The sequence below is a fragment of the Narcine bancroftii genome, chromosome 3 (assembly GCF_036971445.1).
Source record: "Narcine bancroftii isolate sNarBan1 chromosome 3, sNarBan1.hap1, whole genome shotgun sequence".
Lineage (NCBI taxonomy): Eukaryota > Metazoa > Chordata > Chondrichthyes > Torpediniformes > Narcinidae > Narcine > Narcine bancroftii.
The window spans coordinates 305,233,410-305,257,324 of NC_091471.1; the positions used below are offsets into that span (position 1 = coordinate 305,233,410).

The window sequence follows — 23,915 nt, forward strand, 5'->3', positions numbered from 1 at the left end:
GCCTATTCTTGTGAGGGAGGCTCTTCTAATGTTTGACAGTGAATGAGATTGTCATGGACAGCACACAGAAGTGAGCTCTTTATTATCTAAGGCAATGGGGGAGCTCAGGATCATAGGGCAGCTAAGAAGGAACAGCAGAACTCCTTAATGCAGTGGATTTCAAACATTTTATTTTCCACTCACATTCTACGTAAGTCATTCCTTACTAATCACAGAGCACCTATGGCATAGGGATCACTTACGTGGAATGTGAGTGGAAAGAAAAAGTTTGAGAACCACTGCCTTAATGATTGCAGCAAAGTGAAAAAGTCAACATCAGTCTTGAGAGAGCCCTTTACAAACAACATCTGAGATCCACTTACAAACTTCAGAAGGCTATAGCAGTGAGGAAGCTCCTTACTGCGTACTGACAAAGCTCCTTGAAAAGAGCAGTTGTTAAGGAGCCCATAGTGTGCAGCGAGGAGCACACTTTTTATTGTATACATCACTAAGAGACCCCCTTTATAGTCTGTGGCAGCGAGATAAACTATTTATAAACTATTATGGAGAGCAGCCGTGAGAAAGCCCCTGATCTGATGCATCATGGTGGAGGAGCTGAGAGTCTGCATCAGTCTACAGCCTGCAGCAGAGAGAAAATCTTAACCTAAAGCAGAAAGGGAGCCCTTCTTGGCACAAGGCAGTGAAAGCCACTTATAGTCCATGTCAGTGAGGGAGTTCCTTAAAACAGTTGTGAAGGATTACCAAAGAGGTTGCAGCAAGGCAGGGACGCTTACTTTCAAAGACAACGAGAGAGTTTGTCACCAATGGAAGTATTGAGAGGGAACGTTGTTATCTACAGCTTTGAAGGAGCCTATTTATATAGTGCACCAATTGGAGAGTTCCTTGTGAACTAAAACAACAAGACTTATTAAATGTACAGAGGGAGTACTGTATAGCTAAATTGGGGAGGGTGCTCCTTATAGACTAAATATTGATGGTATCCCTTATGGGACATAGAAATCTACAGCACAGTACAGGCCCTTCAGCTCACAGTGCTGTGCTAACCTAATAATCTACTCCAATGACTATCTAGAACAGGGCTGGCCAACATTTTTTTTTTAATTCACATTCCTCTTTAAGTAATCCCTATGCCATCGGTGCTCTGTGAACCACTAATCTTGACCCAATTGTTACTAAAATATTTTGCTTGAGAAAAATTGTCATTGGCCTATTTCATTTGGAGTTATGAAACCTTGCACATAACGAGTCAATGAGGTACAATTAAAACAGTAGTTTTCAAACATTTTCTTTCCACTCACATACCACCTTAAGCAATCCCTTACTAATCACAGAGCACCTATGGCATAGGGATTATTTAGTCTCTTAAAAGATCCTATTGTCCCTGCCTCCACCACCATTGCCAGTAGCACATTCAATGCACCCACCACTCTGTGTGTGGAAAAACTTACCCCTGTACATAGTGGCAAGCACCTTAAAGCTACGCCCCCTCATGTTATCCATTTCGGTCCTGGGCAGAAGCCTCTGGCCATCCACACAATCAATGCCTCTCATCATCTTGTACACTTCTATCAGGTCTCCCTTCTTCCTCAGTTGCTTCGAGGAGAAAAGAGCAAGTTCACTCAACCTATCCTCATAAGGTGGGCTCTCCAATGCAGGCCACATCCTGGTAAATCTCCTCTGCACCCTCTCTATAGCTTCCTGCAGTGAGGTGACCAGAACTGAACATAATATTGTAGTTGCTGGCAGTGAAGGAGCCCCAAATGGATTACAATGAGGGAGTCTTTGCATAGCTACAGTAACGAGAGAGACCATTATTGAGCGCAGCATGGATAGAACCATTTTTTTATCCAGCGGCAAGTTCTTCAAACACAGCAGGCATAGAACAGCTTGAAGTAGAGAGCCCTTACCTTCGATAGGAGTAAGCTAATTCCTTCTAATCAGCAGTATGAGCGCCTCTTTATAAATGACAGTTCATAGAGAGCCAGTTAATGATTTCATCAGTGAGGGAAAACCTGATCACTCCCAAAATGCAGTCACCCTACTGTTTCTATATAATGATTGTCTTGAAGTCTATGTCAGTTATTATCTGCGAAGAAATTCATGGTTCTTTTAAAGATTGCTGAGAATGACTTGGAAATCCAAGAGCGAGTTAGTTCTAAACGCTAGGTGCTTGTGAACTGGAAACACCAGTGCTACTCAACTCCAGAGAGTAAACTGACTTACAGGCCTATTGCATGGATCGGAAAGGTTTGGAGGAATATGGCCCAAATGCAGGGAAATGGGACTGCTGCTTTTCTGTGATTGGTTTGACGTAGAAAAAAATCTGTATTAACTAACAAATACCCTTACTGATACAATTAACAACGACGACATCAAGCATAAAAGTTATAGAAAACTAAGTGTCTGTCATACAATCTCCATCAGTACTGGAGCACACACAGGGCAGCGTTCGTAGCCCCCTGATCACTTCACACCTTGCTGTAGCAATGTAAAGATTGTGTGGCTCAGTGCGACGACAACACCATGTACAAATTTGCCGACGATACCACGATAATGGAGTGTATAAAGAAAGATGATGAGTCAGTGTAGAACTCGTCGAAAGAACCAAAGACTTGTTGATCCAAACCAAGGCTTTTATTAGCAAAAGACAGGAGCTCTTCACAGGTGGCCGACCAGTCCGGAATGATCTGACCTGGCTAGGGACACAACCCTTTAAGGCCCAGACAGTAGGTGTGGCTTAGCTCTCAGCCAATCGCTGTAAGCACAGTCTAGATACTGTAACTATATACACTATATACATTGGTGATAGATCTGTACTATACAGAAAGGAGATTGAAAATTTAACTGAATGGTGCACCATTAACAACCCTGCACTCAATGTCGTCACAACTAAGGAACTGATTGTTGACTTCAGTAAGGAAAACCAGAGGTATACAATCCAGTGATCATTGGGCAATCAGAGATGGACAAGGTGAACAAATTTAAGTTCTTGGGAGTCACTGTCTCAGAGGATCTTTCCTGGATCCAACATACTAATGCATTGTGAGCAAAGCACGTCAGCATCTCTACTTCCTCAGGAGTTTGTGGAGGTTTAACCCTAGCAAATTTCTACAGATATGTGGTGGAAAGTGTGCTGACGGCTGTATCACAGTGTATATGTTTTGTACAGTTTTATTTGCACTACAAATAAGTGATAATTCTGCCTTGCCCACAGACAACAGAGGAATCCAGCAATGGAGACATTTAAGGGAAGGCCAAGGTCAGGGTGGGAACTGGCAAGGAAGACAGTGAGGACACTGGGATGGAGATGATCGGGACTTCCTTTATTGGAAGTGCTGGTCTTGTGGGACTCATAGACATTGAGGATCTCTGGCACATGTGTGGCCGGGGTCAATGCTGGAAGTTTCGGGGGCTCCGCCACATAGGGAGATGGAGCCAGGGTCAGCAGTGGAGGCATTGGGAGCACTGGCCTGTAGGCGGCTGGGGACAAGCTGTAAACCCGTATCAGAGGCTGCAGATACAGCAACTCTAGAGAGGTGAGCTTCTGATCCTTGATGAACATTAGCTAAACCCCCGTCAGGGGCCTGAAAATTGTAAGGACAACACATAATATTCCGTCTAGACACTCTCCAAACAGACAGCATTAACATTGGTTTCCTTTAAAGCCCTCCTCCAAATCTCTCTCTTTCCCTATTCCACTGTCTCCTTTCTGCTAGCTCCCCTTCCCTCTTCGTTCAGAGCTACCCCCTCCCCCATTACTTATCAGCTTTCTTTCTCTGCTGCCCTCTCACCCATATCCACCTGTGACCTGCCTGTCTGCGTTTTGATCACACCCTGACGAAGGGCTCAGACCTGAAATGCTGGTTACCATTTACTTCCTATAGACCAGGGGTGTCAAACTCAAATTCACAGAGGGCCAAAATTAAAACTTGGACTAAGTCGAGGGCTGAACTAAATATTTATTGAAAATTTTCAACAACATCTGCATGTTTTCTCTTCTTTCAACATATGTAATGTTAAACTTTTTCTTATTAAAATAAATGTTTAATAATAGTTTTGGATAAACTCTTTCATTGTCATTGGCCCATTTCCTTTGGAGTTCTGAAACCGTGCACATGACGAGTCAATGAGGGATGATTAAAGCAGTGGTCTTCAAACTTTTTCTTCCCACCCACAGACCACCTTAAGCAATCCCTTACTAATCACAGAGTACCAATGGCACAGGGACGCGAGTGGAAAGAAAAAGGTTGAGAACTGTTGTATTGTGGTAACTCCACATCTGATTAGGTTAATGGTTAGGCAAGTGGTCAGAGAAGGACCCCCACCCCCCACCCCAAGAAAGGCTTAAATCACAGGAACAAAATAAGCTTCCGTCTCACTGCTCCCAATCTTACACACAGTCCTGATGTGGAATGTGGGGTCGCAGCTCCACGTTCACCCGAGTTCAGGTGCTGTCTGTGTGGAGTTTGTACGCTCTCCCCTTGTCTTGGACCAACAGGTCGGTCGCCTGACGAAGGCACCCGAACCCCCCGTTGAAACGCCGGCGTCCAGGGCAGTGGAGGAATTGGCTGAGAAGAGTGCGTTGCTCCCACCCCCCTCCCATGGTTGGAGAGGGATTAAACTGTGATCTCACGGCGCCGGGCTCGTCTCCAACAAAAGGAGCGGGAGGCAGGGTCCGCCGCGCACGGAGCGAGGGGGAAAGGCATCGCCAGCGAGGCGTTCGGTCCGGCGTCGCCGCTGAAGCACAAACCCAGTGAGGATGGTCCCCAACTCCAGCCGCGTCTGTGTGTCCGGGAGCCAGGCGGGCTGAGTGCAGCGCTCCGATTCCCCGGGATTCAGGATTCTGAGATCCCTCCACACCTCCGGCGTCTTCATTTTCACCTTCAATGTACATGCGCTATACTGGCGCGGTGGCCAGCGGGCCAACTCTAATATATATTTAATATGATCTTGCGGGCCAAATATAATTATATCGGCCCGCGGGCCAGAGTTTGACATGTGTGCTATAGACGCTCTGTGATCTGCTGAGTTTCTCCAGCACTTTTCTGTATTGCACTACAATAACTGTCTGCAGAATTTCCTGTTTAACTCTTTATTCTCTTCCCCCGACTCACCACTCAACCATCTGGGGCAGCAGGGTTAACATAGTGCAACATTAGTACAGTGTTCAAATCCTGTGCTGTATGCAAGGAGTTTACACATTCTCCCTATGACCTGTAGGGTTTTTTTCCTCCCACCTCCAAAACGTATGGGGTTGATAGATTAATTGGGTGTAATTAGGCAACACAATTTTCATGGAAGCCCCTTCTACCATGCTATATCATTAAAATCTCACTATAAAGGAGAACGGAAGGAAACTGCAGCCTACCAAAGCCAGCAATTCTTTGTCTACCTGTGAAATGATCCGTTATCCTTCCTTCACTCCTCCTGCTCCTTGGTGGAGGGAGGAGGCTGTGCCTTCCCCAGCTTGCGTGTCCAATCCTTGTGGCTGCACCTGCCTCACCCAGGGGTTCCCCAACTGTTGTCCAATGGGCTCATCTCAGAAGCTGGCAGCTTAGCATTCTTTCCAGGCCGACAGACACCACAAAGCAAAACACTGCAGATGCAGGAAATCTGAAATAAAGCAGAAAAAGTTGGATCGATTTAAGAGTAGATCTTGACTTCAGTAGATGCTGCTGTTGTACTGCGGACCACACCTGATAACGTCTAATGCTTCTTAGAGCCCGTGTATTCCCTCAGTCTAACTACCAACACTTTTAGGATGTTGCATCAGAATTGTTTTCATAGATTTGGTATGAAATTGTTAAATGAACAGAAATATGAAAGACTGGCTCTTTGACAGCTAAAATGCTGCAATTTTACATCCACAATAGAAGCACAGATGAAAGGCTGACATTTACAATGAACAAAGTATTTATTAAGGATTATTGGTGTTACAGGTTTGCAGAAAGGCAGATCTCAGTAAGATTGACACAATTTGTTTCTTTGTGTTGCTGGAAAGGTCATATTCAAGGTGCAAACTGAACTGCTTGTTGAATTAGTACCAGACAGATCACACAGCACGATTGGCTTTGGCAAAAAGTACGCATGTTCTATATGGTCTTTCCTTGGAGCCGAAGGCAGTTTTATTTAAAATCCCACGACCGCGGCGTCAGTACCCAACATGGTGGCGCCTCTGATCGGCCGCAGCCCCAAGGAGTTGCAGACTCCAGGGGTGCAGAGGACTGGAGGGGGCATCAGAAAAGGGGGAGACCATCCCCCCGTCCGAGAAGAAGCAGAGGAGATAACCCATGCGACGGTGACCATGGCGGCGGGGCTCTGCGGCTGAAAGAACCACGCATGCGGTGGGTTACTGATTACTCGTGGTGAGGGTCCCGTGGGGGCAGTGGGTTGCTGGAGACTGCTGTTGGGAGACTCGCGCCGGGCTGCGGACTGCTGGAGACTGGCTCGAAACAGGCTGAAAGGGCACCGGGTATCGGAAATTAGATGTGAGGGGCTGCCGAAGGGTCCCTGACCATATAGGAGGTTCAGATCTGGAGCTCGGGGAGCTGTGTGTGCCTGTGGAGGCTGCGGAAGCGCTGGAGGTGAATCTACAGACACTCGGTGATTCCGAGGGAGCTCTCTTTTGCTTCTTTTTCTCTGGCTGTAAGAGGCGTTTCAGGCAACTTCTGCTTATGGTGAATCTGTCTGCCTTATAGCAGGCAAAAGCAATTAATTACAATGACAATAAATTGAACTTGAATCTTGATCAGAATACTATTTGCACTTGAAAGTGCTATCAGATGCAATTAGCAGGAAGGGTATCCTAGAATAGAAAATTGTTAGCTGATTAAACACTCAACTGTCAGCATCTCCAGCACCTTTATTGCCTCACATTCATTTTTCTTCTTGCATTGGGCTGAATGGAAGCTGTTGGTGTAGCCAGGACCATATTAGTATAGTAGCGAGAGTAGCAAATGCTACGGGCTGGGTAATTTCAAGGGCCCCTGCAGTTACGTACCATGAATTATGAGAAACATTTTCATTTTCATCTTTGTGCAACAGCTAATCACATTCCACTGATAGTCCGTGTTAATAACCCTGCTCAAATCGCTTACAAATTTAAGATTATCGATCTTAACCAAGTATGACCCTTAATCGGGATTATTGACACAGTCTGGATTCGTTGTAATTTGTGCAGTGTCAGTGGCTATGAGAAACCACACTGATAGTCTGCGTTAATAACCCGAATTAGAGGCGCGGGGCTCCCTGGACCCAGATCCCAACCTGGAGTCACAGGCGCGCAGCTCCTAGACTCCGTCCCGCAGCCACTGGACGCGCAGCTCCTTGATCCCAATCTTCAGTCGCATTTCCCCCTTATTGCACAAGCGCCAGCGGACACTTCATGTGCAGCCGCCACGCTTCCCCCTCACGGAGCATGCACCAGACAGCACTATTTACGACTGCACCTGTGCCAGCCAGCACAATTTAAAATAAATGTTACGGGCCCCACACTACCTTAATCCGGCACTGTGTGTAAGACAGTCATTGGGATAATAACTTTGGTCTCCAAAACTAAATGGGTCTAAAGAGGGGATGAGAGTCAGAAATACAAAACAAAATCTGAATGGGGGAAGATAGCAGGAAAAGAGAGTGAAGCCAAAAAGGGTTGTTGTTGGGGAACATCTGAGGGGATGCACTGAACTGAACAGTAAGATAAGCTGCTGAGATAAATGTGACCAAGTCTATCCTCCGATACAGACTTTTAACCAAGGGAGAGACATATGGGGTGGCAAGATTCATATAGTGCAACGCTGTTGTAGCGGCAGAGAATGGGATTGGGGTTTGAATCCCATGCTGTTTTTAAGAAATTTGTATGTCCTCACCATGCCTGCGCTAGTTTCCTCCAGTTTCCTCCCACTGTTCAAAACATACAGGGTTGTAAGTCAATTGGGTGTAAATTTGGCAGCATGAACTTGTGGGCTGAAAGGGCCTGTTACTGTGCTGTATGTCTAAATTTAAATTGTGTGGAACATAAATCTATGTCTGAGAAATTGGATGTATTTGAAGTAGGTATCACCAGTGAAGAAATTGTTTTGCACGTGGAATCTGGCCAGCCAGAAACCAATGCCAAATTCAGCCAAAGGTAACAATTCAGAGGAAGAGTTTTTTTTTTCCCCCATTCTTGATTATGAATTCCATGCCATTTTCCTGTCAGAGTCTGATGAATGCCAAACCGACCCACAGGTTATCCTGGGGTGAGGAGAGAATGGTGAAGTGAAGTGGATGGAACTATGCTCTCTTACAAGATTAATGACACACTCTGAGAGCTTCCAGTGGCCCTTCTGAAGATTTGGCCTGACCCTAAGGATTTGCTTGCAACTGAGGGCGTGCAGCTAAGGTTCTCCAGATTGATTTCTGAAATAGGGCATTTGTTGAATGGGGAAAGGTGAAGCAGATTGAGGTATCTGTCCAGATATCATTAGAATGAAATATAATCTCATTGAAACATACAAAATTCTTCAGTGATTTGACAGGATAGATGCCGATTGATATTTCCCCTAATCAAAGTGTCTAGAATCAAGGCTCCCAGTCTCAAAATATCAGCTTTTCAGGAAATTATAAGAAATGTCTGCATTCAGAGGCTGTTCAATCTTTGGAATTCTCTACCTTCGAGAGATATGGAAGCTCTGTCTCTAAATATATACAAGAGAGAGATTAATGAATTTTTAAATATTAACAGAATCAATGCAAGAAAGTAGCACAGAGAGAAAAGATCAGACATGATCTTATTGATTGGTGAACCAAGCATGAAGATTTGAATGAAATGCTCTTGCATATATTTCCAATGCTCTTAATACATCAAATGGTTCACCCTCATATAAATGCAGAGATGTTGAAAGATTCTTACAAGGGTATTAAAAGCTTACATCAATATCAAACCAGGCGCAAAGCCAATTTGCTCTAAGTTTCAATTTGTTCCATATTCATTGAAAATAAGGTGAGGAAGAGTTTGATAAATTAGAATGAAATTAAATTCTAGGTAAGTCATGCGAGAGTTACTGGCCAATACCAATTGAAGCAGTGCCTTAAAATAGACAAGACTGGCTTATGTGTAATGATTACAAGGTAAGATTGAACCAAGTTGTTGACAGGATCACTAATCTGGATCTGTTATCACATGTGCTTGTCTGTATGTGGTTGGTAAAAAATTCAGCAATATTTGACAGTCAATATTCATAAATCTCTTTACTCCTTCGAAAACCACCTTGTGGTATAAAGATATCACTGAGAATGTTTGAAACTACAATGGTTAAGATGCTACAAAGTACAGAATAGGTTTGCTCCAATCAAAATGATGTACTTGTACCCACAAGCACTGAAGAAGAAAATCTTTGGACATTAGAAGCAATAGTTAACATAACTATTCAGGCATATGTAATCCTCAAAAGAAGTTAGTGTGCATTCATGCAAAAAAGAAACAGTTTATCTTGGGCTGAAGGTTGACACCCTGAATGTCAATAAGACAAAGAAAATGTGAAAGTATTTGTAAAGGTAAATAAGCCTGCTAGCCCTGCAACTTTTAGATTTGTTTTAAGATCATGGTATAGTTCTATATTAGATTGGTAGAAAACTATAAAAGGAACATATTAAGTAAATGGTACAAAGAGAAAAAATGTTATAAGACATCAGAGACCTGTTTGCAAGTAGACTCAGCTTGGAATTAAATCCTCCAATAAATCTTATCTTTTCAAAGAGATGAACAAATTGGAAAGGAAAATGAACTAGCCTGGATTAAATCGATGGAATAAAAATGGAGATAAAGAATTTCACCTGGGAGAATCAAAAAGCAGGATCGCTTGGGGGACTTAAGAAACAATAAAGGACAGTAAACATTGAAGATATTGATGGGTCCCCAAGGTAGTAATGGGGTACAAAGGAAATTAAAGGTGCATGTAACAAAGCTAATACAATAATCTTGAGAAACTGAACTAAATTCAGTCTGAGTAACCAGATTAACAGTAATAGAGCAGAAGACAATTTCAGGGAGGTTGAAGGAACCGGTTCCCTGGATCAGTGCAATGAGGAATCAATTTTTTTTTACACAGCTGCTGTGTTCCAGGAAATTATTCCCATTTTCCCGAACGTATGCTTTGTAAAAACCTCGGAACAGGAATGAGGCTGCCACTCCGGTTCCGACATCTTACCCCCATGACCCATTGTCAATTTCACGGATCGCCGGCAGTCTAAAGTGAACTGCAGGCATTCTGTGAACAATGGGCTAATGAATAGGACATCACCGCAGTGGCGTTGCAAGTCCCGCCTCTTTACTTACCGCGCTTCCAAAATGCTGTCTAAACTTGCGTAAAGAAACGGAGATTTGGAGTTTTGGCTGTTCGTGTATGAACGACCAATGCTGAGATGCCAGACATTCCTCAGACCGGTAAAATCACACAAAGTCTAACTGAACATTTAGACTAGGTATTGTGAAGTTAGAAAGTGTTCATTTACAGGCTGTAATTTGGGGATATGGGGAAGGTAATGATAAAATCAGGAATTTTATGGGTTGTGATTTAGTTCCATCTAAGGAGTTTTAAATCTAAGTCAATATACAAAAGGACGAGGAGTGAATTGGGTATGCTATTGTGTGACCACTGATGTAAGGCTCACTGGCCTGTGAAGTGTGGGATCTAGGGGGTTCTTGTGAATAATTTGCTCAAACATCACAAATAAGTAGAAAAACCAACGCAGTGTTATTGTTGTTAAACAGGAAGGTCGGCAGACACTGATTGTAGTGTAATACACAAAAGAGCTGGAGAAACTCAGCAGGTCACGCAAGTGTCCACAGGAGGGCCTGAGCCCTTCATCAAGGTATGAGCAGAAAGCAGGCCTGAATAAAAAGGTAGAGAGAGAAGGGAAGGAGGGGTGGGGGAGGAGCACCTGTTATTGTAAATGATCCTGGCTAGGAGAATTAAAAACAAATGTAGGAAATTCATATAAATGTTGCTGAGATCATATGCTGGAGTACAGATTCTGAATTAAAGGATTGGAAGTAGTTCAGAGCAAGTTTACTGGGCTGATACATGGTATGGGATGAATGTATTAAGAGGAAAGGTTGAAAAAGTTCTACCTGTTGGAGTTTAGCAATGTGAGTGATTCCACTACTAAAAGTTGAAAGATCCTGTGGTGTTCTGACAAGGTTAAGGTCAGAATAGGAGAATCTCGTTCTCAGGATCACTGTTCAAAAATCACTATTGCCTATTTAACACAGATGATTTTTGTTCTCTCTCAGAAGGTCAAGAGTCATTGGAACTCTCTTATAGTCCCAGACATGTGTTAAAATATTTCCAAGACAGAGGTAGATAGAATCTTGATAAACAGGGAAGCTGGTTGGAATGCAGAGTTGAGGTTACAGTCAGAACAACCTGACCATATTGAATAGTAGAGAAGGCACACAGAGCTCTCTTTGGCCCTTGTGTTTATATGAAGTGAAACATGAAAATCTGCACATATGTTTATATGTCTTCCTGGTGAGATTACACCTAGAATGTTGTGTTAAATGTCTGGTCTTCCCCTCAAAGGAAAATTTGAAACAAAGAGAATGTAATGCACATTCACCAGACTGATTGATGAGAAGCTTTGGCTTTGAGGCATGAGGAGAGGGTCAGACTGGGGCTATATTCCCTTAAGAATAGAAGGAATTAAATGTATACAATTCTTACAGGCTTTAAAGGATAGATTCAGGAGAGAAGTGAAAATAAATTCCTTAACCCAGGGGGATTGTCTACCCAAGTGGAACTCATTTGCTGAAATATATCCAAGGGAGAAATCAGCAGATTTTGTTTTGTATATTAAAGGAGTCTACAGATATGGTTGGACAATATAGAAGAGTACACCAGAAGAGTCCATTCAGCCCTTCCTGTCTGTGCTGTCCCTGATGTGATTATACGCTATTCCCATCTTCCACATAAAGTGTGTCCCTCTATTCCCTGAGGCACCTACTAACATTTTGCTCATACCTTGATGAAGGGCTCAGGCCTGAAACATTGGTTATGTATCTTTATCTTTATATATAAAATACGCTGTTTGACCAGCTAAGTTTCTCCAGCATTGTGGTCCTACTTTTTCCCCTACATCCGCTGCCTGTTTCTGTGTTTGTCTAAATGCCTTTTAAACTTTGCTCTTGCACCTGCTTCCAATTCTATGCATGTTCCAGACACCTGCCTCCCTCTCCAATTTCCTGTGTCTTACCTACAACCTGTTCCCTGTAGTATTTAACATTTCCACCCTGCAACAGTGAGTCTATCTACATTATCTACACCTCTCATAATATTAAATTCCTCTATCAGGCTACATGCAGCCTCTGATGCTACAGAGTAAACAATCCAACTTTGTCCCATGTCTCTTTATAGCTACTACATTCCAGACCAGGCAACATCCTGGTGAACTTCTACTACACTCCGTCCAAAGTCTTCCAAAAGTGTGAAGACCAGAACTGTTCACATTACTCGAAAGGTGGCCCGACTAAAGTTTTAAACAGTGGCAACAAGATCTCTTAACTTTGATACTCCGACCGATGAAGGCAAGCTAATGTTGCCTTCTTCACCAAACTTCCATTGTGCAGTCACGTTCAGGGAGATATGGATTTGCACCCCAGGATCCACGGTACAACAATGCTCCTTCGGGTCCTGCCTTTTACTATGTAATTCCTTTCTGCATTTGGCATATTCGTTTACTTATATAGCACATTTAAAAACAACTCATGTTGACCAAAATGCTATACAGATCATAAATTACATCTTCTTTCTTTGGCTTGGCTTCGCGGACGAAGATTTATGGAGGGGGTAAAAAGTCCACGTCAGCTGCAGGCTCGTTTGTGGCTGACAAGTCCGATGCGGGACAGGCAGACACGGTTGCAGCGGTTGCAGGGGAAAATTGGTTGGTTGGGGTTGGGTGTTGGGTTTTTCCTCCTTTGTCTTTTGTCAGTGAGGTGGGCTCTGCGGTCTTCTTCAAAGGAGGTTGCCGCCCGCCAAACTGTGAGGCGCCAAGATGCACGGTTTGAGGCGTTATCAGCCCACTGGCGGTGGTCAATGTGGCAGGCACCAAGAGATTTCTTTAGGCAGTCCTTGTACCTTTTCTTTGGTGCACCTCTATCACGGTGGCCAGTGGAGAGCTCGCCATATAACATGATCTTGGGAAGGCGATGGTCCTCCATTCTGGAGACGTGACCCATCCAGCGCAGCTGGATCTTCAGCAGCGTGGACTCGATGCTGTCGACCTCTGCCATCTCGAGTACTTCGACGTTAGGGATGAAAGCGCTCCAATGGATGTTGAGGATGGAGCGGAGACAACGCTGGTGGAAGCGTTCTAGGAGCCGTAGGTGGTGCCGGTAGAGGACCCATGATTCGGAGCCGAACAGGAGTGTGGGTATGACAACGGCTCTGTATACGCTTATCTTTGTGAGGTTTTTCAGTTGGTTGTTTTTCCAGACTCTTTTGTGTAGTCTTCCAAAGGCGCTATTTGCCTTGGCGAGTCTGTTGTCTATCTCATTGTCGATCCTTGCACCTGATGAAATGGTGCAGCCGAGATAGGTAGCCATTAAAAGCGCAATATAAGACGGGTTCTCGAGGATCAGATTTGTACATTCAACATGGTAACAATCAACAATCACTTCAAAATGCTTGCGAGTAAAAAATACAACTTCAGCCTGGATTTAAAAGAGTTAAAGGAAGGGACTGATTCGTTGGATAGAACAATGTTGTTCCATGGTTTGGAGGCTGCACTAGTGAAGGAGCAATCTCCCCTGGCTTTGCAATTTGAGCATGCAACAATCAACCGCCCTAAATTGGCTGATCTGAGGGGTCTTGAAGTGAAGTAGGCCAGTAGGAGATCAATGATGTCGGAGAACTTTGGCCTTGATAAATCAAGGTACTGAGTATAAGAGTTGGGATGTTATGATAAAGTTATACAAGTTATTAGTGAGGCCAAATTTGAGTATTGTGTGCAGTTTTGGTCACTTAACTACAGGAAAAATATCAGAAAGATAGAAAGAGTGCAGAGAAGATTTACTAGGATATTGCCCGGACTTCAGGAACTGAGTTACAGGGAAAGGTTAAACAGATTAGGACTTTATTCCCTGCAGCCTAGAAGAATGAGGAGAGATTTGAGTGAGGTATTTAAAATTATGAGGCAGATAGACAGAGTAAATGTAGATAGGCTTTTTCCACTAACCAGAGGGCATGGGTTAAGGTTCTTGATAGAAATCTTGACTAACCATTTTTACCCATGGATGCAGTCAGACCTGCACACAATACTCAACTATTCTCCATCTCCCATTAGGACTGTCGCCTTGCAGTAAAGGATCTTATTAAAAGTGGCAGAGAAGGAGCATTTGGCACAATAACCCACATCTCCAATGTCTTACGTTATTGCAACACAAAAAGTACACGTACCTCAAATCTAAATGTGATACAGCAACAATGACACAATTTCCTTTGGGACATTCAAAAAGCCTCTGAAACCTGATCGATATATCCAATTTGCATATAATATGCATCAATAACTTAAAAACAGGAAATGCTGGAAGCAATAGGATAGGCAGATCTGTGGAAAGAGAACCAGAGTTAAAGTTTCAGGTCAAAGACCCTACGTCAGAACATGAATGTATGAATTAAAATAAAAACATGATACCGGAGAAACTCAGCAGAGCAAACAGTACGTTTTATATAGCGAAGGTAAAGATACAAAACCAACATTTCGGGCTTGAGCCCTTATTCAAACAAAATGGTAGCGGGGGAGGGAGAGGAGCACAGATCTACAAGCAGGAGGAAGTGAGAACACCAGCAAACAGGGGGAGGTGGTGGCTCTGTGAATGGAAAGGAAAGGGGGTGGAGAGCTGGAGAAAAGACAGAGGGATAGGAAAGAGAAGGAGAATAGGGAGTGGGCTAGCAGAAACAGGAGAAATCGATGTTAATGCAATCCAGTTGGAGAGCCCTCAGGCGAAATATTAGATTTGGCTCCTCCAATTGAAATGGGGAAGGTAAGCAAGCTATATGCCTGGGTTTGGTGGATAGGAGATAAGTGGGTAAGTAGGCAATCAAGATTAAGCTCAGGTGTTTGGTTTGGTCTTCTGCAGAAAATCAAAAGGGTTTGGAGTCTGGGTGTCCCATGGGCCTGGAGCGAAACTGCCAGGTTTGAGCCAGTGAAAGGTGGAGTGGGGGAGATCAGTGTGGAACCTAGAGAGAAATAAAAGAGACTAAGATCTCCACAGTGAAGAAAAGAGAAAGACGAAAGCTACAGATACTGGAATCTTGAGCAAACAAAGGATTATCGGAGGAACTCAGCAGGTCTAACTGCATCCATGGGTAGAAATGGTTAGTCAAGATTTCTATCAAGAAATATCAAGACTAAGATATAATATGAGAATATACAAATATAAAAGGGGACAGAAACTAGGGGAAGAGTCCAGAGGCGATAGGCAATAGGTGGAGAAGTAGGCCCTTTGAGCTAGCACTACCATGATCATGGCTGATCATCCACAATCAGTGCCCCGTTCCCATCTTCTCCCCATATCCTTTGTCTCCGCCATCTTTAAGAGCTCTTCCTAACTCTTTCTTGAAAGCATCCAGAGAATTGGCCTCCACTGTCTACAGAGGCAGAGAATGCCACAGATACTCAACTCTCTGGGTGAAAACATTTTTCATCAACTCCGATCTAAATGGCCTAACCCTTATTCTTAAACTGTGGCCTCTGGTTCTTGACTCCCCCAACATCGGAAGAATGTTTCTTGCTTCTAGAAAGTCCAATTCATTAATAATCTTGTGTTCCAATCAGATCTCCTCTTTTCCTTCTAAATTCTGGTGTATACAAGCCCAGTCACTCCAATCTTTCAACATATGACAGTCCCACCATCCCAGGAACCAATCTCATGAACCTATGCTACACTCCCTCAATAGCAAGAATGTCCTTTCTCAAATTTGGAGACCAAAACTGCACACAATACTCCAGGTGTGGTCTCACCAGGGCCCTGTACAACTGCAGAAGGACCTCTATATTACAATACTCAACTCTCCTTGTTGTGTGAATGTCAACATGTTTTCTTCACTGCCTGCTATACCTGTATTGCTTACTTTGAGTGACTGATGAACAAGGACACCTAGATCTCATTGTATTTCCCCTTTTCCTAACTTGACACCTTTCAGATAGTAATCTGCCTTCCTGTTCTTGCCACCAAAGTGGATATCCTCACATTTATCCATATTAAACTGCATCTGCCCACTCACCCAACCTGTCCAAGTCACCCTGCATTCTCATAACATCCTCCTCACATTTCATTTGCAAATTTGCTAATGTTACTTTTAATCCCTTCTTCTAAATCATTAAATAGAATATAGGATAGAAGGTGTGGGAGGTGTAGGGGCAGGTAAAGGGATCCAAAGTGTTGTGCATTCAAGAGGACAGGAATTGTCTTGAAAGTTTTTTTTTCCCACAGCTTCTGGTGTCCTTAAATGAGCAGTTTGCAGTGGAGTGAAAAATCTGTAAACCCAACATTATCTTTTCCAAGTGAAATACGAAAGTGATTGCAGTAAAAACACACCGAAATGCTGGAGGAACTCAGTCTTTTCAACGTCTTCCTTGAAGAAGGGCTCAGGCCCGAAATATCAGCAAAATATTTTTGTCTCCCATAGACACTGGAAATACCTGTTGAGTGTTTTTATTGTTATCTTCTTTTGCCTTTTAATAGGAAAGAAGTTCATGAACCCATCTCCAGAATGTAAAGGAACAGTGAAGATCCAAAAGTTTCAGACTTGCTCTTTGAAGGTTATTCGGAGGAACTGTTTACAGAGTCTGCAAAAGTTTGATATGGCATCGAAAACTTTCACAAACTTCTATACATGTGAAGTGGAAAGTGTGCTGACTAGCAGTATCACAGCCTAGTATGGGGGTACCAATATTCAGGCAAAACTCTCCCCACCATCAAAAAAACCTACAGGGAACGCTGCCATCGGAGAGCAGCAGCAATCATCAAGGATCCACACCACCCAGCACATGCTCTGTTCTCACTGCTACCATCAGGAAAGAAGTACAGGTGCCATAAGATTCACACCAACGGGTTCAAAAACAATTGCTCCCCCTCTACCTGATGGTATTCTCATTTAAGGACCCTGCACCTTTTTTTATTGAGTTTTTTTTTCTGTATTTCAGTTTATTTGAACTTCCTTCTTGTTTACATTTCTCTCTTTTGTGTACGTATCTTTTCTTCTGGGCAGTTTTTTTGAACCACTGGTAAGTAGAATTTTGCCTGGCCCGCAGGAAAAAAGAATCTCAGGGATGTATGTGATGTCTTGTGTATACTCTGACAATAAATCTTAACTTTGAAGTTTTTGAACTAGGATGTGGATACTTTAAGTTTGTTTTTGTCTCTGAGGATTGGAGGGTGAGGGCTCTACGAAAATGGGTCAGGGCTGGCCTTGCAGGGACACAATAAACCTAAGGGTCAAAAGAACTTATGGGACTTAGCTGTCACGTTGTGAAGATTTGAAGCTCTTGGATGTGCCCAGTGATGGTCACTCCCAGGAAAATAGTTGGTGCTGCGTCTAAATTCCATGCATTGCTGACAAATGAGCTTTGCCCACAGATGACAGATATCACATCAAATGTATTCTGCTTCAATTTTGCCCAGTTGGATTTCCAAAGTAGAACAAAATGACACTTTGGAAAAGATCATTGAGCAATACTGAAACAAACATTGTGCAATCAGAAATCAATTACATACATTTCTTTTGATGTTGAATATTACTTCCAAAATTGTTTCAATCAAATTACTCCTTTAGATCTGCAATGTTTACAAAATGATATTAAATTGAGTTTATGCTTTCCACATTTTCTATGCTGCCTGCCTTTTTCTTGTGATATTCTCTGATCTGTTCAGTTTCTTCTCCTCTACACAGCTGCCCTGGCCCCCTCAGCCCCCACACTCAACAAGGGCAGGATTCCCCTTGACCTCACCTATCACCCCACCAGCTTCCATGTCCAATACATCCTCCTCTGCCATACGTGATCCCACCAGCAGTCTTTCTCCTCCATGACTCCTTTGTCCACTCCTCCCCTCCCCACCAATCATCCCTTGACACCTACCCCTGTGACCACAGGAGATGCTCCACTTGTGCCCACACCTCCTCCCTCATCAACATTCAGGTCTTCAAACTGTCCTTCCAAGTGAAGCAACATTTCACTTGTGAATCTGCAGGGGTCAGCTACTGCATCCAATGGTCCCATTGTGGTCTCCTCTACATTGGAGAGACTGGGCACCTCGGCTCTGTACATCACAATAGCGTGGATCTCCCTGTGGCCACCCATTTCAATTCTCCACCCCATTCCCTTTCTGACATGTCTGTTCATGGTCGCATGCACTGCCAGACTGAGACCACTCGCAAATTGGAGGAACAACACCCCATCTTCCATCTAGGCACCCTCCAAATGGATGGCATTAATATTAATTTCTACAACTTCCATTAACCCCCACCCTTCTTCCCCTGACACCTTTCCCCTAGTTCACTCTCTCCCCTTTTCCCTCGGTCTCCTTTCTCAGAGCCAATATCAATTCTCACCTTTCCTCTTATCATATTCAATGAACACCTCCCCCTGCCATTCTTCAGTCTTTATTCTTTTTTTTTTAATTTTTATTTTTCACACTGTGAACCATATCAATCAAAATACATTACATACAAACATTTCCCTCTTAAATATACACAGTGGCATTTTCTCCCCTTTTTTCCCCCTACCTTCCCTCCCCCTTCCCATCCTAACCCATTAACATTCAACATATACAATACAATAAAACCATTAAACAATGTCATCACACAATGAAAATAAACAAGAAAAATGTGTCATCTACTTTTACATACTGGGTCAGTTCATTTCGTCTTCTTCTCATTCTATCATTTTTGGGGGTGGAGGTCCACGGTAGGCCCTCTCTGTTATGTTCCAAGTACGGTTCCCAAATTTGTTCAAATAATGTGACTTTATTTTTTAAATTATATGTTATTTTTTCCAATGGAATACATTTATTCATTTCCATGTACCATTGCTGTACTCTCAGGCTCTCTTCTGATTTCCAAGTTGACATTATACATTTTTTTGCTGCAGCTAAGGTTATCATAATAAATCTTTTTTGCGCTTCATCCAGTTTGAGGCCTAATTCTTTACTTCTTATATTACTTAAAAGAAAGATCTCTGGATTTTTTGGTATGTTGCTTTTTGTGATTTTATTTAATACCCGATTTAGATCTTCCCAAAACTTTTTCACATGCCCAAATTACATGTACTGTTGTTCCCGTTTCCTTCTTACAGCGAAAACATCTACTGATGTCTTCCTGTTCTTTGCTTATACTTTGAAGAAGGGCTCAGGCCTGAAAGGTTAATAATATTTCTTTACCTTCTATGGACGCTGCGAGACCGGCTGAGTTCCTCCAACAGTTCTGTGTGTGTTTACTACAATCACTCAGTTTTCTTCCCACCAGTCCCCTCCTTGACAGTCCCTCTCGAAGTAGTGAAGCTGGAGTGTTTCCCTGTGGGAAGTGATGCTAATTGATACTCCTTAGCAATTTAGGTGGAGCTGTTGAGAATAATTATGATGTTTTGCTAGCCTGGTCTCCAGTGGATAGTCTGCCAGGACACACAAAAATATACAAACATTGTTCAGTCTTTCGACAAAGGTAAATAACCGATTGTGTTGCCTCCTCAGCTAAGAAGCTTATCAGGTAACTAAATAGGATATCAATGGAAAATTACTATCCATTATAAACTGTAATCAAGAAACAATGACTCCTCTGTGCTGTTTAGCTTTGACATCATCAAACTCTACAGAGTTTTTGACAATCTGTAAATGTCAATTTATATTCATTAGCTGATAACCGTTTATGTTAATTAAGACACCATGTACATGAGACATTCAATCACAGATAATAGCAACCCTGAGATTCTTTTTCCAGCTGGCGAGGCAGAATTGCCACTTATTGGTAGTTCAAAAAAAAAGTGTACTCAATGTACACATGTACACAAATAATGAAATGCAAACAAACTGCGCAATACAGAGAGAAAAAAAAATCAATAAATTGCAAAAGTAAGAGTCCGTAAATGAGTCCCTGACTGAGTTTGTTGTTGAGGAGTCTGATGGTGGAGGGGGAGCAGCTGTTCCCGAACCAGGTGATGTGAGTCTTGTGGCGCCTAGACCTCTTTCCCAATGGCAGCAGCGAAAACAGAGCGTGATGTGGATCCTTGATGATTGCAGCTGCTCTCTGACAGCAGCGTTCCCTGTTGATGTTCTCAATGCATGTCCTGGGCTGTGTCCACTACTTTTGCAGGGCTTTGCACTCAGGGTCCCCATTCCAGAACATGATGCAGCTGTCAGCACCTTTTCCACCACACATCCATAGAAATTTGCCAGGGTTTCTGATGTCATACCAAACCTTCACAAATCCCTGAGGAAGTAGAAGCGCTGATGCATTTTCTTCACAATGCCATTAGTATGTTGGGTCCAGGAAAGATCCTCCGGGATAGTGACTCACAAGAACTTAAATTTGCTCACCCTCCCCACATTTGATCCCCCAATAATCACTGGATTGTACACCTCTGGTTTTCCCTTCCTGAAGTCAACAATCAGCTCCTTGGTTATGGTGACATTGAGTGTGAGTTTGTTGTTGGTGCACCATTCAGCTAAGTTTTCAAACTCCCTCCTGTACGCAGACTGTCACCACTCCCCTCCCACACTCAACAGCCCCCACTCACATCACCACCTTCCACTCTTACCTGTTCCCTTTCCCTTTGGCCAGGGGCCTCCAACTCTCATCATTCCCTTCCTCCCAATCTCGCTACCTCCCTCCCACACTTGCCAGCCCTGAAGGGTGAAGTTCATATCTGAGGGTCATACATAAGGTAGATGGTCATAGCATTTTTCTTGAGATGGGGGATTTCTAAAACTTGAGGCCACAGGTTTAAGTTGAGAGGATTAAAGATTTAAAAGGAACCAGAGGAGAAATTTTTTCACATAGAGGTTTTGGGTATATGGAATGAGCTGTAGAGGTGGGTTCAATGGTACATACAATTCCAAAGTTTAAAATTGGCCTATATCCTTCTGGACAAAATGTTCAGAGAGATATTGGCCAAATGCAGGCAATCAGGTTCAGGTGAACTTGAGCAACATAAAGAAGAGCTGAATGGTCTGTTTTCTATGCTGCAATGTTTTATGGATCTGTGGATGAGTTAGGCCTTGGGCCTGTTCCATGTGGTATAACTATAATTTTCTGAGTGACAAATAGTCAGATCATTTCAACAGCTGGGAAATAAACAATAATGTAAGTATAAGTCTTGATGTGATCTTTGAAAAATTCAGTATTTGTCAGGAGCCAAAATCAATTTAGCAGATTCACAGATATGAATTCCGTCAAATAACTGGCAAGGTTGTCAATAATTTTTCAAGTTGCTTCACAATAAATGCAGATTATGGAGCCGAGGAAACATTAATGCACAAAATCACATGGGGCGCAGTACGGCAAGATGCGCAGAAAGCTATAAATTTAATGACAAGATTTAGATACAACTGGACCACATGAGGCTACAAAGAGACAACAAATGCTGGATACTTGAATAGTCAATCTCCTAACCTGTCATGGGATTGGGAACAGCGACAATGCAATTCAACAGGAGAAACAAATGAACAAAAACAAGCCTACAGGAAGGATATACGAAAATGCGGATGATTGCATGAATTCACAGATGGAAAAAAATGTCCTGCATGTTGCTCACTGAAGATTAAACGGCAAACTCAGCATCTGGGAGAAGATTTGCAAATTGAAAATGAACAACTACAGAATAAATAATGGGGAAGGGTGATCAACAGCAAAATATCCATGCCACTGGAAGACAGAGTTCAAGTTTTCACTGGATATTGGAACTATATTTGGAAGCATTTTGGAACCAAATTTTCTCAATTATTTTACATCTTTAGCTTCCCAGGGATGCATGACACAGTCACCAAACTCTAATACACACCAGAACCCAGATCAGAAAAAAAGTATATGCAACATTAACTCCCATTGTCCCCACTCCCCTCCCACGCGGCACGGTTGCTGTATTAGTTAATGCAATGCTGTTACAGCACCAGCAATAGGGATCGGGGTTCAAATCCAACGCTGTTTGTAAAGAGTTTGTACGTTCTCCTGGGGGCTCCAGTTTCCTCTCACCCTTCAAAACATACTGGGGGTTTGTAGGTCAATTGGGTGGCACAGGCCTGTGAACTGAAATGGCCTGTTACTGTGCTGTATGACTACATTTAAATTTAAATAAAAACAAACCCACAAACAAAAGCCTTATACTAAAACTGGATATAGCAGCATGAAGTACATTCAAGATTCTTTTATTGGCATGTAATAAAACAGGGATGTAATATGAGATGAAATTTTCTTTAATCTAACATAAGGCAGAGAAAAATTCACCATTAGCAGAAATTGCCCGGTGCCCCTTACAGTCAGAGTCACCATGGATTCACCTCCAGCACTTCAGTCCAAGCTCCAGATCCAAGCCTTTGGCATCCTCTCACATCACGGTTCTGATACCTGGTACCTCTCCAGCCAGTCTCCAGCAGTCCGCAGCCTGGTGTGAGTCTCTTGACCGCAGTTGCCAGCCTCGCCTCCAATCACCAACAGTCCACTGCCTATGTGTTCTTCAGCCTCAGAACCCCTTGCTGGTCCACTGCCGTGGTCACTGTCCCATGGGTCATCTCCTCTGCTTCTCCAACAGGAGGTGGACTTGAAAATTATATCACACTGAAGTACAAAGCTGTGGACTTAGGAAGAGCATGCGATAGAAGAAGTAATTCTGAATGAATTCTTCCCAGTTAAACTTCTGCCTCACAGCACCAGGGACTCTGTTTAATCCTGTCATCAGGTGCTGTCTGTGTGGAGTCTGCAGGTCCTCCTACTGACCGTATGAGTGTTGACTTCCTCCAACACCCTGAAGTCCTTCTGGTAGGTTAATTGGCAACTGTAAATTGGCCCTTCTTGTAGAAAAATACTAAAATAATGGAGAATTGATAAGCATGTGTGAGAAATACTGTTGCAAGGCTGTTGTGAAATACAGAAAAAATAGAATGGGTGTAATAGAATTGTTTTCCTGGGAGCTGGCACAGACATAATGGATGAATGGCCTCCTTCCATGCTTTTCTTTAATTTAGAGACTTGGCATGGTAACAGGCCCTTCTGCCCCATAAGCCTGTGTTACCCAAAGTTGCCCTTGTGACCAATGAACCTACTAACCCCATACATCTTTGGAGCATTGGAGGAAAGCAGAGCACCCCAAGGAAAATCACATGGATACAGGAAGAATGTACAAACTCCTTACAGACAGCAACAGATTCAAACCTAGGGTGCTGGTGCTACAATAGAGTTGATCAATCAAAGAGGACATGAAACTGCCAGCTGAGCTAGTGAATGACAGAAAGCACCATACAACTTTGGCAAGCAAAATCTGTCCTCCACAAAACCAAGGAGGTAAACAGACAGGCTGTGAACAAGTCTGTACAAGTGAAAGGAAGTCAATACTGCACCATTCACAATGAATTAATATCTTGAGCTGTGAGAAGGACCAGCAATGAATGTGTAATAATAATAAAAACATGGAATCATGCTAAATGTTGTTTTGATTTCAATTTATGTCTGTGTACATTCTATTTATTGGATTACTGTATGTTAATTATATTTTCAGACTGAAATGTAAGCAATATCCAAAGACTGTGTGTCATCAAGACCAAGCTGTGATTGCATTGGAAAAAGTGCAGAGGTGCTTCTCCTGGATGTTGCCTGGATTTGGTTATGGGAAGAGACTGAACTTGCTTTCCCTGGAGTGACACAGGCTTAGGGATGGCCTGATAAGGTCAT

At 43.0% G+C, this 23,915-nt stretch overlaps 1 long non-coding RNA gene across 1 annotated transcript in view; it reads right to left on the minus strand.

Annotated features, from left to right (window-relative positions):
• The window catches only part of LOC138756543 (uncharacterized), a 41,106-nt gene extending 21,469 nt beyond the window's left edge, over positions 1-19,637 (minus strand). The window contains exons 1-2 of the long non-coding RNA XR_011353144.1: positions 19,418-19,637; positions 5,393-5,613 (exon numbers count right to left, since the gene is read on the minus strand). This is a non-coding gene — a long non-coding RNA (uncharacterized lncRNA). The remainder of the gene's footprint in view (positions 1-5,392; positions 5,614-19,417) is intronic.
• Positions 19,638-23,915: the final 4,278 nt, after the last annotated feature.